General features: G+C 48.1%; 1 protein-coding gene and 1 pseudogene across 5 annotated transcripts in view; both read right to left on the bottom strand.

Moving 5' to 3' along the window:
* The window catches only part of Chd9 (chromodomain helicase DNA binding protein 9), a 213,960-nt gene that overhangs the window by 182,985 nt on the left and 12,662 nt on the right, over positions 1-18,313 (bottom strand). For all 5 annotated transcript variants that reach the window (XM_087900364.1, XM_087900367.1, XM_087900368.1 and 2 more), the window contains exon 2: positions 9,720-9,845. The gene's annotated coding sequence lies outside the window, so the exon portion shown is untranslated. The remainder of the gene's footprint in view (positions 1-9,719; positions 9,846-18,313) is intronic.
* On the bottom strand, positions 10,925-11,433 carry LOC148118459 (large ribosomal subunit protein eL20 pseudogene; annotated as a pseudogene).

The following is an 18,313-nucleotide window of genomic DNA, read 5'->3' as shown; positions in this document are numbered from 1 at the left end:
CCACTCTGCCCAAAATAACTAATTTTTAAAAATATATTTACTTATGTATTTGAGTGTTTTGTTTGCATGTATCTCTGTGTACCACATGGGTGTCACGAGAAGCCAGAAGGTGTCAGATTATAGAGTTGTGAGCCAACACATGGGTGCTAGGAATCAAACCCGAGTCCTCTGGAGTAGCAACCAGGGCTCAGAATCACTGAGCCATCTCTTCAGCTCCTTGATTTAATTTTGAGATGGAACCTCACTTTGTCACCCAAGCCCAGACTGGCCTCAATAATTCCCCTGCCTCAGTCTCCCAAAAAAGTGGCAACTACAGGCTCATGTCACCATGGACTGCTACGGTGAATATTTTTAATACCATGTTTTGGGCTTCATTTCCCGTAAAGAGCCTCTCACACACATCTTATATACACACCTCACACGTGATGCAGACACACACATACTTACTTCAAAGACAGCAGCAAACCTGAAGTTCAGAGAGGCTAAGTCACTGATGCAACACAGATTCGATCTGAACCTTAGGTTTCCGATTCCTGCATGACAAGGTAAGTTGGAAGCAAGAAGCAACTGAGGCAAGCCTCAGAAGCTTGTGGCTGTTAGTGACTGTGTCATTCATTACCCAGGGAGCCTGGTCCATTCCACTTCTAAGCCCTGCTCCTAGGCAGCCAGGCCTCTGCATAATTGGTATGGCACAGACCCCAGCAGGACCCCAGGGAGTCATTGAGTGCACAGTGGAAAGCGCCAGCCACTGATTTCACGTGTTTCTTGGTAGTTAAGAAAATACTGTCTAGCCCAGCAGGCTCTGGACCCTTACACAGGCATCATGAGAGCCGCTGCCTGAACATCTGGGTCTGATAAAGGGAGACCCACGTGGGCTTCCCTGCCCCCTTTCCCATAACTATTTCCGCACATGCCCTTGAAGCTCTGTGCGTGTGGCTGCTCCTTTCTTTCCTTTCCCAAACATATGGATTCCCAGCTCCTATTTCAAACTCCAGTGCTGGGCTGCTGTAAACTCCCCGAAGCTCTCAATTTCCTTTTCCATTGCTCATTCTTTCCCAAAGTGCATGAAAAAGCCTCTTTGAGCTCTGCTCCAGCTTCCTTGTTTGTGAGAGAGAGGGGCACAGAGAGCAGTTTCCAATCACCAAGGTGACTCTCCGGAGAGCACCCCTCAACAGCCTGAGAGATGGCGGTGCGCGGGGAACCCTGAGGTCCTCAGCACAGGAAAACCTTGACTCCTCCAAATCATTCACACTGCAGGAGGCCTGAAGCCCAGCCATCTGCTCCCTCTGACCGGCTGAAACTTCCCCTTTGAAAAATCACTAATGGAAGGAGGTGGGGGGCAAGGCGTGGGCAGGGTTCCCAGAGGGTTGCAGCAGAAGTGGGTGTGTCATTTGGGCAGCCAGGGGCAAGCCCTTGCCTGCCTCTTACCCCGTGGCCTTCTGCATCTTCATCTAATGGTAACTTTCCCCTCCAAGAAGACAGAGGCAGTTCCCTGCTCTGCAATGCCAGACACAGCAGCAGTGAGGGGGATGGAGACAGGATGTACAAGCACCAGGGCCCCTGGGGACAGAAGGGACTCCTCCCAGACAGAGGTCAGGAGGCCTCGGATGCCCTCGGGGATTCAGCAAGCCGTATAGATGTCTGGGGGTGGGGTAGGATAACAGATATAAAAGATGGAGAGCTGGGGTAGGGACTAGGAACAAAGTCCTAGTTCAGCAAGGGGCACAGTGTGTAGGTTGGTTTTTGTCAACGAGGCACGGACACATCTAAGAAGGGAATCTTTTCATTAATTAATTGACTGATTTTTTTTTTAAGTCACGGTCTTACTATGTAGCCTTGGCTGGTCTAGAAATCAGCATGTAGACCAGGCTGACCCCACGTAGACAGCCTGCTTTCTGTCTCCCGAGCTCTGGAATTAAAAGTGTGCAACATGCCGTGCCGGAGAGGCGGTCTTAATTGGGAAAAATACTATCAGATTGCCTGAAAGGAAGTGTGCAGAGAAGGGCGTGTTCTTGATAAAGGATCGATGTGGGAGGGATTAACTCACGGGATATGGTGCCATCCCTGGGCAAGTGGTATTGAATGGGATGAGAAAGCAGACTGAGCAAGCCATAGGAAGCAAACCAATAAGAAGGGTTCCTCCTTGCTCCCTGCTCCTGCCTCTAGGCTCCTCCTATCTTGAGTTCCTGCCCTGACTTCCAGCGGTGCTGGAGTATGACCTGAGATTTGTAAGGTGAAGTAAACCATTTCCTCCCCAAGTTGCCTTTGGTCTTGGTGTCTATCGCAGCTACAGAAACCTCACACAGGCAGCAACTTCTGAGCCAACAGCTGACTGTTACTGGGGAAGAGTGGGCGCACTCTGCTGTCGGGTCCCCCAAAGCAGGACAGCACATGACATTTCCCAGCTGGGGAACAGCTCCCAAAAGAAGGAGATTCCAAAGGCTGGCATGATGAGCCAGACCAAATCAAATTGTACAGCAGTCTGCACGCTCTGGAACACCCCACCATTTGTTGGCTGACCTAGGTGCTGAGTCTGCAGGGCTTCAGGGAGCCAGAGAGTACAAGACAAGAGGCCAGGAGGAAGTCAGAGGAGGCACGCTGCTGTGTGAGGAGGTCTTCAGCAGCAAGCTGGGAAGGCTGGGCTCCTCACTGGCCCCAGCATGAAATGCTTTCACACTTCTGTGATTTTTATCACATAGTGTCTTTGCCAGTGGGTGCCAACTGGTGACACCCCCACTCATCAAAACGGCTCTTCTGCTCCCAAGCCAGTTCAGAACACTCCCTTTTAGCAAGAGCAGGAGGGGGCACCAACCTCTGACCACACTGGAGGTGAATTTTAAAGGTCCCTAAGATCTGTCGGCATGCTCAGCTAAGTGATACCTTCTTTCCTTGCACACTCTAAGAAGTGACCAGTGACTGCATATTTAAAGAGATGCTTTCCTGTTTTGGTTTTGCTCCTTTGAGACAGGTTCTTGCTATGCAACCCAGGCTGGTTTTAAACTTGAGATCTTGTAGCCTAGGCTTCCCAGAGTACCAGAATTACGGGTCTGTACCACAGAAGGACGCGGGCTATTTTTAAAAAGAAAAAGAAAGGCTGGGCGGTGGTGGCACACACCTTGAATCCCAGCACTGGGGGGTGTGTGTGTGTGTGTGTGCAGAGATGGGCGGATCTCTGTAAGTTCGAGACCACCTGGTCTACAGAGCGAGTACCAGGACAGGCTCCAAAAGCTACAGAAAACCCTGTCTTGGAAAAAGAAAAAAGAAAAAGAGAAATAACAAACAAACAAAAACAGTTTCCCATATCTGAGAGAATAAAGAAGAAAACCAATACAAAGAGTTTGAAGAATCACAGATTAAACTGTTAGCGGCTGCTGCATCTCCTTCTTACGCTTCTCCTCCTTTAACAGTGTTTAAGATCAAACTCAGGACCTCATATATGCTGGCCCAACACTCAGTTTTGTTTTGTTTTGTTTTGTTTTTTAAAGTTCAGGTATCTTTATAAACTAATACATCATAAAGCAAGAGTTTTTGTTGTTGTTGTTGATGCTTCTGAGACAGGGTCTCACCATGTAACCTCTGGTGGGCCTGGAACACACTACGTAGACAGGCTGGCCTCAGAGATCATCCTGCCTCTGCCTCCCTTCCTGAGTACTGTTATTAAAGGTGTATGCCACCGTGTCCAGAGAGAAGTTTTCATTTGTTTGTTTTGCTTTTAAATTGGAATGGGGCTAGGATGGAAAATGCAGAAGAGGGAGAGAGAGAAAGAATATTACTGAGCACAGGGATGAAGGTGCAGGGGTACACTATGGTGGTAAGCACAGCGGGAGGAGGGCAGATCAATCCCAAGTAGTGACTGACAGCCTGGGTTACATAGGAAGACCCTAATTTATGGGGTGAAGGGAGGGGAGTGACCAGGTAGTTGTGGTGGCACATGCTTCATCCCAGACTGGCAGGCAGAGGCAAGTAGAAGCAGATCTCTGAGTTCTAGGCCAGTCTGGTCTGGTTTACATAATGAGTTTCAAGCCAAGCCACCCAGGGTTACATAGTGAGACCCGGTCCCCTTGTCGTCCCCTCTCCCCACCCCTGCCAAAAATAGGAAAGAGTCCTAAGAGAATGAGGCAAAACCATATGCCAGGAGGCAAAGGTGAGGTACTTCCTTATTGGCATTACTTTGTGCCTTTTTGCTGCCAGGTAGACTGTCTTAGCTTGGCAATTCTCTGTATGGTAAAGGACGAGAAAGTGAGTGGGAGGAGATGACAAGAGGTGAAATTTCACAGCACGGGAGAGTGTGTTGCACAAGTGTCTGCCTTCAGCAGGGAGCACGCAGGCATGTCTGGGTGTGGGCACGTAGGTATTACAGTACCGGTTTGTCTGCAGGCCACTTGCGAAGATGCGGTGTTTCTCAGATTTCAGTAAATGCCACCTTCATGACTCTGGCCACCCACTGCCCATTTCCCAACTCAATGCTGTAATCAACAGATATGTGTTTAAGGAGCACTTTTTATTATCCAGCACTAAGATCTACAGTGGAACTTGAAGCAATGGTGGGGCTCAATGGTACATTCGCCTGGCATGCACGAGAACTGAGTTTGATCCCTAGGACTGCCAAAATTAAAAAACTAGGCCTGATGGTTTACAACTATAATTCCAGCTACTTGAGAGGCTAAGGCTAGTGGATCACAAGTTCGCGGCCAACCTGGGCAATTTAGTAAGACCCTGCCTCAAAGTAAGAAAAGTAAAAAAGAAGGCTGCAGACGTAGCTCTGGAGGTAGCGTGCTGGCCTAACATAAACTGGGCCCGAAGAGCAACCCCAGCACAGTGGAAAGGGCGGAGGAAGAAGCTTGTCCTCAGGGGCCCCCAGATTAAACAGAAGGCTGACAAGCTATGGGTGCAGCACGCAGCAGAGCAAGCGCTCTGAAAGAGGAAGCAGAGAGGACCCAAGGGAAGCTGGGTCTAAAAGGCAGAGGGAGGAGCTGGGGCCGCATCCGTCTCAGCTGACATCTGAAAGGTGAACTGGGATAGGACAGGTGAAAAGGACGGAAGGGGAGCTGATCCAGAAAGGTGACCGCGGCGACAAAGACCCAGAGGCTGGGTCCCCCAGCACTTGAGGAAGCTCTATGGCTGTAACTGAGGCAAGCTCTGCCTGGGAAGGATTTGGGGGAGTTCTGGGGTCAAGTTCGAGCCAGCATGGGAGTGACTATCAGCCAGGCTGAGAACAGTCTCAGATTCAAAAAAACTTAGCTAAAAGCATTAAAAAAAAAAAAAAAGAAAGTTTCCTGAATCGGGCAGTGGCATGCAACCTTAATCATAACTGTCATGCCAGCACAGAGGAGGCAAGGGTAGGATTGTGAGATCTGCCCCAAAGAAAGACACACAGACACGTACACACTGGCTTTCTCTCTCTCTCTCTCTCTCTCTCTCTCTCTCTCTCTCTCTCATACACACACACACACACACACACACACACACACACACACCACACACCATACGTAGAGGAGGCATGTTCTGGAAAACCTAATCCCAGCACTTGGGAAGGTGAGGCAAGACCTCAAGGTCATTCTTGGCTACTTCTTAGTAAGGTCAAGGACAGCAGAGGCCACAGGAAACCTTGTGGCAACCAAGCAAAAGATCAAAAGCAAGGATTGGAGACAACTGACCATTAAATTCTCTTTTACAAAGGACAGAAGATGATCACAAAGTTCTTTCTGCCACCACACTCTGCTAGGGCACACAACTGAGGCTGGCCTGACCCTCCAGCCTTCACTTCCTTAGGATTATTAAGGGGCATTCTGAGGCACAAGCCACACCTACCTCACATTATTATTGAGATGAGGTCTCAGTAGGCCCAAACTGGCCTCCAACTGGCACAGTAGCAGAAGACCTTGAATGTCTAATCCCCTAGCTTCAATTATCCAATGGCTAGAATTACAGGCATACATTACCATGGCCGGATATTGAAGGCAGGGTTTCTCTGTGTGTCTTTGGAAACAGTCCTGGCACTTGCTCTGTGTGCTCTGTAGACCAGGCTGGCCTTGAACTTATAGACCTGCCTGCCTCTGAACCCAAGTAAGTGCTGGGATTAAAGGTGTGCACCACCACTGCCCATGTAAATGTATGTATAGTAAATAGAGGAAATGGAAGTCCAAAGACGTATCCAGGGTTGTCAGTTCTCTCATTCTTTCTGCACTCACTGACACAGCTACTTGCCTGGGCAGGCTTGAACTAGATGTTGTGGTTCCACCAGGGAGGAAAACAAACATTTCCTATTCAGGGGAGTCAGCCTTCAACCAATTGAAATTCTGATTCGGATCCCAGTGCCCTTCCCAGCACCCAGAACGGCAGGTAGGCTTTGTCATTTCCAGGGGCTAAGGGGGGGTGGGGTGGGGTTGTGCCTTCTTGCTCTACCACCCCCACAGCAAACCATCCGAAGAGCAGAGTAATTGTTATGCAAATGTTCTGTCAAGATGAGGTGCGGAAAGAGACCTTGTTTAGCTCTCTGCTATAGAGATTCTGCACGTCTCAGGTTTGCTCCCACCTGGATGCCATTCAAGGCCACTGGGAGCTTTTCTCAGGCCACCTTTACCCCCTGTGAAGGCCTTTGCAATCTCACCTTTGGCTAGTACCCCCGCTGAGTACCAAAGCAGACGAGTAGAACGGAGATAAATGTTTAAAAGCCAAAGGGAAGAAGGGGGAGGGGAAAGAGGGGGAGGGAGACAAACTAGAGAAAGCACACTTGACCAACTTTTACAGCCTACACAATCTTACTGGGATCCAGCCCTGGCTAAGATCAGAGATGCCTGGCAAACCCCACCCTGACAGATATCCCGGAAAGCTGCCTGGGAGTGGCTGGTGCTTGTCCCCAGAGCCTGGGCAATGTTATTTCCTGGGCAACTACAAGTCACACAGGATGAAAGCCATGACTGAATGTCTGGGGCAGGGTGGGAGGCCTTGCCAAGAGGTGGGGGTGGAGCAGGAGCCAGGGAGGAGGGGCGGAGCCTTGGCCGGTTTTGCACAGACAAATCTCTTTTTTCCAGACTGGAAAAAGCTGTTTGGGCTGTGTGCGTTTGTAGAGAGTCACGGTATTTACTACGCTTCCTGAATCCACAGATTGCTTTTTGTCATTCAGTCAAACCCAGCTTGTATTTTTCCTGAGGAGAGCTGAACAGCCTGTGGGGGCTCTTCGCCCATGTTGTGTTCAAAAGCACATCATAAGTGACTTAAAAAGCCCCCCACTCACTTGGACAGCAGGGGTTGGTAGGGTGGCATGCTGTAGAGACAAAGACCCAAGTTTAGACAAACACTGTCTCTCCCTTGGAGATGCACACAACTCTATTTTCCCATCACACACACACACACACACACACACACACACACACACACACACACTGTACCAATAACCAGTTCCAATATTTAACAGTCTCTTTCTTATCTGCATTAAGGGCATTAGGTGGAGTCAGAAATAATGAGATAGTTAATTTTTGAAAATGCTTTCTTGCCAAAATGTGCCTCCCCAAATGTTTCTACCCACAGAATCCTAATAGCAAATGGGTGTGCGTGCATTTCCCATGCCAACCAATTCTCCAACACTATCCCTACAGTGCAATTCAGTTCTAGTGCTGACTGCCTCAAGTTGGTACAGGAGCCCACAGGTGAAAGGCTCAGTCCCAAAGACCACCTATACACTTCAGAAACTTCTTACGTGCCCTGGACTGGCGGTCCTCAGAGAACCGTATCCCAGGCCAAGTCCACAGCAAGATAATGTCTCAAGAAAACAAAGAGAGGGCTGGAGAATTGGCTTAGCAGTTAAGAACACTTGTTGTTCTTGCAGAGGATCCAAGTTCGAGTCCCAGCACCCACTTGATGGTTTGCAACCACCTGTAACTCCAGTCCCAGGGACTCTAAAGCCCTCTTCTCGGGCACTGGTTCACATGCAATCAGGCAGACAAAATACTATAATACACATATATAATACATCTAAAAAGTATTTTTTAAGAAAAAAAAACAACAAAGAGAAATAGATGTACTTCAAGTGCCCATCTAGAAATAAATAGGTAAGCTAGGTTTTTACAGCACCTTTAACAAGGAGCAGGGCTTGCATGAGGGTACAGTCCTGAAATCCTAGCACTTGGGAAGCAGAGAGAGGCTCAAGGCACACTTGAGGCTAGCCTGATTCATGTAGCAACTCTGTCTCTAAAGAGATAAATAATGCCAGGTGTGCTAGTGCATGCATTTAACCCTAGCAGTCAAGAAGCAGAGTCAGGCCGATCTCTGTGAGTTCAAAGCCAGCCTAGTCTACAAAGCAAATTCCAGGACAGCCTGGGCCACACAGAGAAACCCTGTGATGAACTGGCTCTCCTCTATCAAAGGCCTGAAAGCCATTTTTATAGTGAAGACAAACTAGGTTCATTCCTGTTTATGATTGGGCTATGCCCTACCTGTAACCTGAACTACAAATGGTTCTCTACTGCCTGTTCCAGGAAACAGCAACCATGTCTTTGTTTCAGAAATCTGTTATGACGATCTTACAAACCCTACCTTTGTTTCAAAAGTTGATTATAACTGCCTGTTGTTATGACTACCCTGCCATGGTCACCTTGTCATGCTCTGCTTCTGTAAGACTGCCTATTTACCTGCCAAATCCCCCATTTGGAGACCCCCCCTACCCCTGAGCAATCCATCAATGACCTCTTGAACCCATCTTAAGGGGAGAGACAGACATGTACACAATAAAAAAAAATTTGCTTTAATTAATTTGGCCATGATTATTAGGGTCAGCTAACACTTGTCTGGGAAAAAACAAAACAAAACAAAACAACAACCAAAAACCAAATGAAATCAAACAAAAAAAAATTAGACAAATATCCTTCAAGTTGACTGTTTGGCTAAACACACTTCTGGAACACAGGGAAACACTGTACTTGTGTTTGCCAACTTGTTATAAAGGACAAAAGTCAGCAAGAGCCAAATGAAAGGGATGCACCGGACAAGTGGGCAGTGAACAGCGCCTTGCCTTTCTCTGGGCCAGCCAACTGCCAGCACCCTGCTTCATTTATTCCCTTGTTCCCTAACTCTCCTCCTTGCAGACCATCCACAGAGCTGACTTATCAGACAGAGCAGGCCAAGTCCTCCAGAAAGTTCTAAACCTTGGGTCCAGACTGGTTTACAAAAGAAGACCTTGACTCAAAACACAAAAAGAAACAAAAGCAAAGCTTGAAGTCGTAGGTGATGGTGGCGCACGCCTTTAATCCCAGCCCTGAGGAGGCAGAGGCAGGTGCATCTCTGAGTTTGAGGCTTGCCTGGTCTACAGAGTGTATTCATGTTCAGCCAGAGCTATATAACGATGTCTCAAAATGACAATAAAGGAAGTAAAAAGCCAGTCACGGTGACTCATGTCTGTAACAATCTTGGCACTCTGGAAACCAGGTAAGAGGGATGCCACAACCTGAGGCCAACTTGCTCTGCATGGCGGGCGCTAGGCCAGCCAAAGAAAAAGACAGATAAAAAAGAGAGAGCAAGCAGGAGCGTGAACAGGAGACATGTCATAGCTTTCCTTTCTGAAGTAGAAAGGCAGGGATGGGAAATGTGTTTCGGTTGCCATGGAAATGGGAATGGGAGTTGGTTGGGACGTGCTGTAGCTGCAGCTGGGGTGGAGCAAGCAGCCTGGGAGCTGGCCCTGTGGCAGAGGGGGCTTCCAGCTGGGGATAAGACAGCAGGCTTACCTGGAAGGAAGAGGTAGGAAAGGAGGCAGACGCTGTCTCAGACTCCGGAGCTCATGAATTCTGCAGTCATTAGGAGGGACACAGAACAGGCTGTGTGCCTCGGCGCTATATAAGTATCCCACAGGCCTGGAAAACAAGAAGCAAAATAAACCCAGGGCTTGGAAAAGAACTGAAAGTGTGTCTGCTGTCACAAGTCCCAGACTGGAGGGTGACAGAGGATGCCTCCCGGGTACAGGGGCTGGCGGCACTCTGCCCCTCAACTCGGTCCCCAGCAGTCTTCAGACAGAGCTGTGGCCCAGGGGACCAGGTTTGCTCCTTCCTCTACACTCTGCTGTTCCTATGGCGGGTGGGAGGGCTCTACTGTGCTAGGTTCAAGGGGCTTCTTAAGGATTTACAGCTCTGACTGCTGTCAATAGCCTGTGCTGGGAAGATGTCTTCGGCCTACAGCAGTAACGGGCCTCTGTAATCCCTTTGCTGGTCTACCTGAGGCAATATTTGGTATCCATTCCTATCCCAGAAAGTGAAAACTCCCCGCTGTTTCTTGTAATCTGAGCTGGGTAGGTGGCCGGGGTGACTGCGGGGGGGGGGGGGATATAAGGGGACTCAAGCTTGGATTTTTGTCTTTTTTTGAGAGAGAAAGTGGGCAACTGAGATGGCGCTGCCAAGCCTGAGGACTTGGGTTCAATCCCCAGACCCACGTGATGGAAAGAGAAAACAGTCTTTTGCAGATTGACCCCTGGTCTCCATTCACTCCTACACAATACCACCTCCCCACCCCCCCAAAATGAATACATGTTTTTAAAAGGAGAAGACAGTGGCAGGGGGGGTCAGAGGTATAAGTAGGGGAACAACATTTGCCCAGCATTCCTAAGGCCCAGGGTTCCATACCCAGCACTGAGGGAGAAAGGAGAGAGGTAGAGAGAGACGGAGGGAAGGAGGGAGAATAAATAGGAATGAGAACTGATTTACTATTTAGGCAGGCTAGTCCTGAACTCAGGCTTCAAAAGGTCCTAGTCTCCTAAGTAGCTGGGTATCACATATTAGAGTCATTTAAGCCAGTTCGTCCGTCCGTCCGTCCTTTCTTCCTTCCTTCCTTCCTTCCTTCCTTCTTTCCTTCTTCCTCCCCTTGTACTTCCTCCTCTTCTTCCTTTTTTCCTCCTCTTTTTCTTTTCTTCTTCGGCTCTCTTGGGGGGCTGTCTCTGGGTCTAGAAGAGACTATTGAGCCTCTTGGTAGGGAAGCAAGGCTTATGCTGGAGTTGCAACAGCCATAGGCAACAGGAACTTGATCTTGGGGTCGTGGAACGGCTTGATGGCCAAGCAGGCAGCACTTGCCCTCTTCAGTCTCTTCCACCTTCACGATCTGGATGGAGTGTGCATGGGCACAGTGCCGGGCACCCGTGTCTTGGTAGCCTTGTGTGATGGTGCCAGTCATGGTCAGGTCCCGGTACTCATGGTACAAATTGTGTGTGCCACTGAGGGAGTCACAGCGTAGCCAGGTGCTGAACTTCTCTGCACGCAGCAGCAACTTCGCAAACACCTGTCCACAGCACACCATCTTCAGGGGTGACAGGAAGTACCAGAAGCAGGACTTGGCTACCACATGGTTGAGTGCAAAGAGACACATTTGGTACAGTGGTGGTTGGTGGCACTTTTGGAGTGGAAAGGCAGCACCCCACGCCACCCTGTACTCTTTCAAATGTGTCGCAGCCTTCATGGTGCTCCGTCTGCATTTGCTGCCACCCACAAAAGGAAGGTTACCTGACCCCCTCTCTTCTCTTAGTCTCTGTGTGCATGTGGACACATACAGCCGCAAACTCTAAAGTGGGTATATCACACATATGTACCACCCCACCACAAATTAGGAAGAAATGGAAAGACCCCCATGTTCCAGACATTGGGGACTTAATACTGAGTCTCATAAAGATAAGAAGCATAGCCGGGCGATGGTGGCACACACCTTTAATCCCAGCACTCCAGGGGCAGAGGCGGGTGAATCTTTGTGAGTTCGAAGCTAATCTGGTCTACGGAGTGAGTTCCAGGACAGGCTCCAAAAGCCCAAAGCTATACAGAAAAATCTTGAAAAACCAAAAACCCAAAACAAACAAACAAACAAACAAACAGCCAAGCATAATGTTTTGCTTTGATGCAGTTCTAACAATCCAAACCAGGGCCTTGCACCTGCTAAGGAAGTGCTGAGTTATACACATTCAGGCCTTTTAATTTTTATTTTGAGACAGAATCTTGCTTCCAGACTGGCCTCAAACTCCAATCTTCCAGGCTTAGCCTCTAGAGTACTGGGATAAGTGAGTGCTAACCCAAGTAGTGTCTGGCAAAAAGAGAAATATTCATACTAAAATTCATAAGGATTCTCAGAGGACTTAGTAACTGAAATAATCAAGGAAGGGTTGTAAGGCTCATACATATCCTGACTTCAAAATAAAGGTACTCTGTAGAGTCACAGTACTCAGGAGAATGCGGTAGTATTGTAGAGTCACAGTACTCAGGAGAATGCGGTAGTATTGTAGAGTCACAGTACTCAGGAGAATGTGGTAGTATTGTAGAGTCACAGTACTCAGGAGAATGCGGTAGTATTGTAGAGTCACAGTACTCAGGAGAATGTGGGAGTATTGTAGAGTCACAGTACTCAGGAGAATGCGGTAGTATTATAGAGTCACAGTACTCAGGAGAATGCGGCAGTATTGTAGAGTCACAGTACTCAGGAGAATGCGGTAGTATTGTAGAGTCACAGTACTCAGGATAATGTGGTAGTATTGTAGAGTCACAGTACTCAGGAGAATGAGGTAGTATTGTAGGGTCACAGTACTCAGGATAATGTGGTAATACTGTAGAGTCACAATACTAAGGAGAATGTGGTAGTATTGTAGGGTCACAGTACTCAGGAGAATGTGGTAGTATTGTAGACCAGTAGAGAAGGAGAGCAACCTAGAAACCAACCCTTGCATATTTAGTTAAACCATTTCAGCAGGACACCAGAGCTCCCAGGGAAGGAAAGTCTCTTACCAAGTGACCTGGGAAGCTAGACATCCACACACCAAAGACTGACTCTGGACCCTGACTGCCAGTCACACACAGAAAGAAGCTCAGACATGCTGAAGGCCTGAATCTTAGAGTGGAAACTAAAACCCTCGGAGGAGAATGAAGAGAGGCTTTATGGCATAACATTGATGATGGTATTTTAGACACAACACTGAAAGTACAAGCAGGAAAAGAACAGAAGAGATGCACTAAAGCTTCACCCCCGACCCCACAGAAAATTGAAGCCAGGTGTGGTGGCACACACATTTAATCCCAGCAGAGGCAGGCAGGTCTTTGAGTTCAAGGCCAGTCTGAACACAAGGCCAGAGTGAGCTTCTGAAGAGCCAGGGCTACACAGAGAAACCCTGCCTAATAAATAAATAAACAAACACATAATAAAAATAAAAACTAAAAACTTCTGAGTCAGTTTGGTGGGTAATCTTAGCACCTGGAAAGCTGAGGAAGGAAGACAGCTGAAAGTTTGCTAGCCTAGGCTACATAGTGAGTTCCAGGCAGGCCACCAATGGCTACAGAATAAGACAATCTCAAATAAAAATAACCAAACACAACAAATAACTTGTATATTTCAAATAACAGGAAGAATTAAAAGGCGGCTCTAAGATGCGGGTTCAGCTAACTGACAAGGAACTGATAATCCAGAATCAGGGCAGAACTACACAGCAACCACAAAACACCCAGCCTCATTAAAATATGGGCAAATGAAGCTGAGGAGATAGCTCCTTTAGTTAACTTCTTGCTCTGTACCCAGGGCGACTCCACCTGAGTTTGAATCCCTAAGACTTATGTAAAAAGCTGGGCTGGTAGCTGGGCCCTGGTGGCGTGCACCTTTAATCCCAGCACTCGGGAGGCAGAAGCAGGCGAATCCCTGTGAGTTTGAGGCCAGCCTGGTTTACAAGAGCTAGCTCCAGGACAGCTAGGGCTGTTGGACTGTTACACAGGAAAGCCCTGTCTCGAAAAAACCAAAGGGGGAAAAAAAAAAAAAAGCTGGGTTGGCATTTACCCAAGCATAGCCAGCTCTGGGGAGGTGGAGACAGAAAGATCCCTGGGGCTCATGGGCCAGCTAATCTAGCCAATTGGTGAGCTCCAGAGCCAGTAAGAGACATTGTCTCAAAAATAAGCTGGAAGACTGCAAAGATTGCTCAGCAGTTAAAAACCCTGCTTGTTGCTCTTGCAGAGAACCCAGGTTGAAGTCCCAGCAACCACATCGTGACTCTAACCACATGTAACTCTAACTCTGGGAAATCTGGTACACATATATACCTGCAGGCAAAATACTCATATGCTCATACACAATCAATAAATCAAAAGAAGAAAATGAAAAAATTGAGGATTGGACAAAATATTGAAGTCTACCTCTAGCCTTATATGCATACACCACACACATACATATGCACACACACACACACACATGCATGCACCCACATGCCACATATACACCAAGAAGGCAATTTGTCTGTTGGAGTGTGATGAGCTGAGAGGCAGAAGGTGGGTGAGAAAGCAGGATGGGGAGGAAGAGGAGGTGACCAGAGAGGTGGTGACTCACTGTCACGAGAGTCTTGTCACCTTAGAAGGAAAATCTGCAGGCCAGACTAACACTGGCAACAAGTGATGCTTATATGGGCCATGCTACGTGCATGGTACTCAAGAGGCTTCAGGGGCAGGTGGTGGTATTGGTTCTGTTCTTTAGCTGAGAAAACCAAGCCTCAAGAGGTTAAGTAACTTGCTCAAGAGCACAGCCAGGCAGCAGGAGTGGATCTGGGGAATGAACTAGCCCTTACAGGGGCTTCAACATCAATTCGTTTTAAGAAATCTTTCAAAGGGCAGCGATGGTAGAGTACTTTCCTAACATGTCGGAGACCTGTGTTCAGTCTCCAGAACCACAACAAATAAGTCAGTGTTTGGGCTTGGGACTAGCTAGGATGCTTATTGGAGCCTAGCACCATCACCACCACCACAAAAATATGAATGCTGGTTTATAACAAATATATTATACAGGATGTCATTGTTATAACATAGTAATGTAAGACACTGAAATACGGGAACTCTGGGGTTATAGGATAACTCTGGGCTAATGCATCAATTCTGTACTTTTAAACTATTTTAAAAAACACATAAATTCTGGGCCAGTGAGTAAAGGAGTTTTCTGCCAAGTCTAATAAAATGAGCTCCATATCTGGGACCCACATGGTGGAAGGAAGGAGAGAATCAACTCCACAAAGGTATCTTCTAGGGACTGGAGTGATGGCTCAGTGGTTAAGAGCTCTTATTGTTGCCGGGTGGTGGTGGCACACACTTTTAATCCCAGCACTTGGGAGACAGGTAGATCTCTGCGAGTTTGAGGCCAAGCTGATCTACAGAGTGAGTTCCAGGACAGCCAAAGCTACACGGAGAAATCCTGTCTTGAACCCCCTCCCCTCCCCCCAAAAAGAGCTCTTACTGCTCTTGTAGAGGACCCAGGCTTGTTTCCCAGCACCCACATAGTAGGTTATAACTGGTTCCAAGGGATCAGATGCCTTTTGGCCTCTGTGGGCTCTTGCACAAATGTAGTGCACATAAACTCACATAGGCACACACAATCAACTAATCAATCTTTAAAAAGGTAACAAAGCCAGGCATGGTGGCACATGCCATTAATCCCAGCCCTCAGGAAGCAGGGACAGGCAGAGCTCTGTGAATCTGAGGAGAGTCTGGCCCACACAGTGAATTCCAGAACAGTCAGAGGGACAAGACCCCGTCCCCACAAAAAGGGTAAGTAGTGTGTGTGTGTGTGTGTGTGTGTGTTTGTGTATGTATGCATGTGTGTATTCTATTAAGAACCAGTAAATTTGGGACCGAAGAGATGGTTCAGGGGCTAAGAGCACTTGCTGCTCTCCCAGGGGACCAGAGTGTGGCTCTGAGCATGCACCCACACCAGCAAGCTCATAACTACTCTGACTCCAGCTTCGGGGGATCTGATTCTTTTGCACACACACCTACACTCACATGCACACAACCCCAGGCAGACACAGACACACACCTACACAGAATTAAAAATGAAAATCAATCCTTGAGACAAACAGACGAAACGCAAACCCAGAAGCTGTTCCCGCACAGGTCTGGTGGAGCTGGACCGAAGCCCTCCCCACCTTGCCTGCTGACTGGCAGAGGGCCACAGTCACAGCTAGGAGACTGTGTGCTCTCCCTAATCAGGCTCCCGGACGTCAGGAACAGTACGTGCCTCTTCCACTGGACTGGCAGCCTTCTCAGGGTGAGAAGGAAGCTTCCCTTGTTAGACGGGCCACCTTTCTTCTCAGAGGGTTCACGGAGGCTCGGAAGCCCCAGAGCTCCACATGCTTTTTCTTTTCCTTTTGGGCCGGTCAGAGGCTTTCTGTGTGAGTAACAAGAAGCTGTGCCAGCATGTGCTAATTACTCTGTTCTAGTGATGGAAGCAGGGCTTCAAGCATGCTAGACAAGTGCTCTTCCAGGGTGCTACACCCCAACCCTGAGCACCCCCAAAGGTTGGCCGAGGGCTTTCTTGCTTCAAAACAATAGGAATTTGAATTGTCTGTTATGTCTGTCTCTCTGGTGTCTTTTTATTTTGATACAGGGTCTTGCCCTATACCTGAAGAGGCTGGCCTGAAACTCACGATCCTCAGGCCTCAGCACCCCAAGGGCTGGGAATAGAAGAGAAGACCACCACATGTGGCTAAGCATTGGCAGGGCAAAAGCAATATTCAAAAGCAGCAAACTAAGAAAGTGTTAGGCTTGAAGGTTCCATCCTTACCACTGGAAAAAAAAAAAAAAACATAAAAAAACCAGACTCTACGGTATGTCAGTTGAATAAGTGCCATTTCTCCTGCCTGCCTCGGTGCTCCCCAGTGGTCCTCGTACACCACTCCTAGGTCACAGCTGAACGAGAGCAGCCATCAACTGTTTAAAACTCCATGTGTGGACCGGTGAGATGACTCGGGGGAAGCGCTGGCCGAGCAAGCCTCAAGATCTGAGATTGAACCTCAGAACCAGAACCAAAGGGTGGCTCACGTCTGGAACCCTAGTCCTGCCAGGAGATGAAGACCAGAAGCAGCCTAGCGCGCATAGCACTGCAACAGAAACCAGAGAGACCCTGTTTCAGCAACGTGGATGAGAAGAACCAACTCTGCAGAGTAGGCCTCTGACCACCGCCCACACATGTGGCCTGCACATGCCTACACACACACACACAGAGAGAGAGAGGGAGAAAGGGAGAGAGAGAGAGAGAGAGAAGCTTACTTGCTCACAAATAAATTGAAAATAACAAAAAACCCCTCCCAAACCCTCTGCAATGCTGCCCTTTCTTCTTTCTTTCTTTCTTTCTTTCTTTTTTTTTTTTTTTTTTGGATTTTCAAGACAAGGTTTCTCTGTAGCTTTTAGAGCCTGTCCTGGACCTAGCTCTAGTAGACCAGGCTGGCCTTGAACTCACAGAGATCCGCTCACCTCTGCCTCCCAAGTGCCGGGATTAAAGGCGTGCGCCACCACCGCCCAGCTAATGCTGCCGTTTCTATAGTAGAACAAAGCATATGTCACATTAAACTGTTGCTGCTTCTTTTTTGGGAGATTTTGTGGCAAGGCTAGTCTGAACTCACTATAGTCAAGGATGACCCTGAACTTGTGATCTTCCCACCTTCACCTCCCAAGAGCTAGAATAACAGACATGATTTTATGCAGTCCTGGGGATAGAACCCAGGGCTCTGTGCATGCGAGACAGGCACCGTAACAGTGGAGCCCCATCCTCAGCCAGCAAAGTACTTCCTGACTCTACGAAGTTGCTGCTCAGGGTTATACATTTGGTTAAAATGTGTAATTTTCCAGTGAAGCCACACATACAACATTCATGGTTACTGATCTGCCAAAGTCCTTAAGGACGGGACAGGATGTGTCTCAGGACAAAGCTGGCCAAGCAAGGCCTGGAAATCAAATCAAGGCTTAACAATGAGAGAAGAGAAAGCAAGCAGGCAGGCTGCATTAATGAAAGCTGTGGAAATCACAGGCAGACAGAAATAACATGGTAGACGCTCAGAGGCAGCGCCAAGGGACTGCTCTCCGAGAGCCTGGGTTGTCTCATGCTGTCCAGGCTAATGGCAGCTCTGGAAACTTCGTTAAGCAGCACAGGCAACTCTGAGGTCTGGCCAGAGCTTCCAGGAAGTCTCTCTTTCTCCTTACTGCCACCCCCTTATTTTTTTACCCTGTGTGTTGAATGCAAATACTCATATGTGTGTACATATATGTACATGAAAGCCTGTCTATGCATATGCCTGGAGACCAGACGTCCTCCTTGGTTGACTTCTTCCTCCATTGTTCTTCACCTTATTTTTTAATCTTAAAAATTAGAGGGCAACTTGGGGAGTCAGTTCTCTCCTTCCATGCATTACTTGGATTCCCAGGCCTGAATTTAGGTCATCAGGCTTGTCCTGGCCGGGTGCCTTTACCTGCCGAGCTGGTTCAGACCTTCCCGCTTTATTTACTGAGACAGTGTCCTCAAAGAATGTGGAGCTTGAAGCAAGCTGCAGAGATCTGCCCAT

This window comes from Myodes glareolus, chromosome 22 (genome assembly GCF_982192425.1).
Source record: "Myodes glareolus chromosome 22, mMyoGla1.1, whole genome shotgun sequence".
NCBI lineage: Eukaryota > Metazoa > Chordata > Mammalia > Rodentia > Cricetidae > Myodes > Myodes glareolus.
The sequence above is the reverse complement of the archived record's forward strand: the minus strand, read 5'-3'. Positions and strand labels throughout refer to the sequence as shown.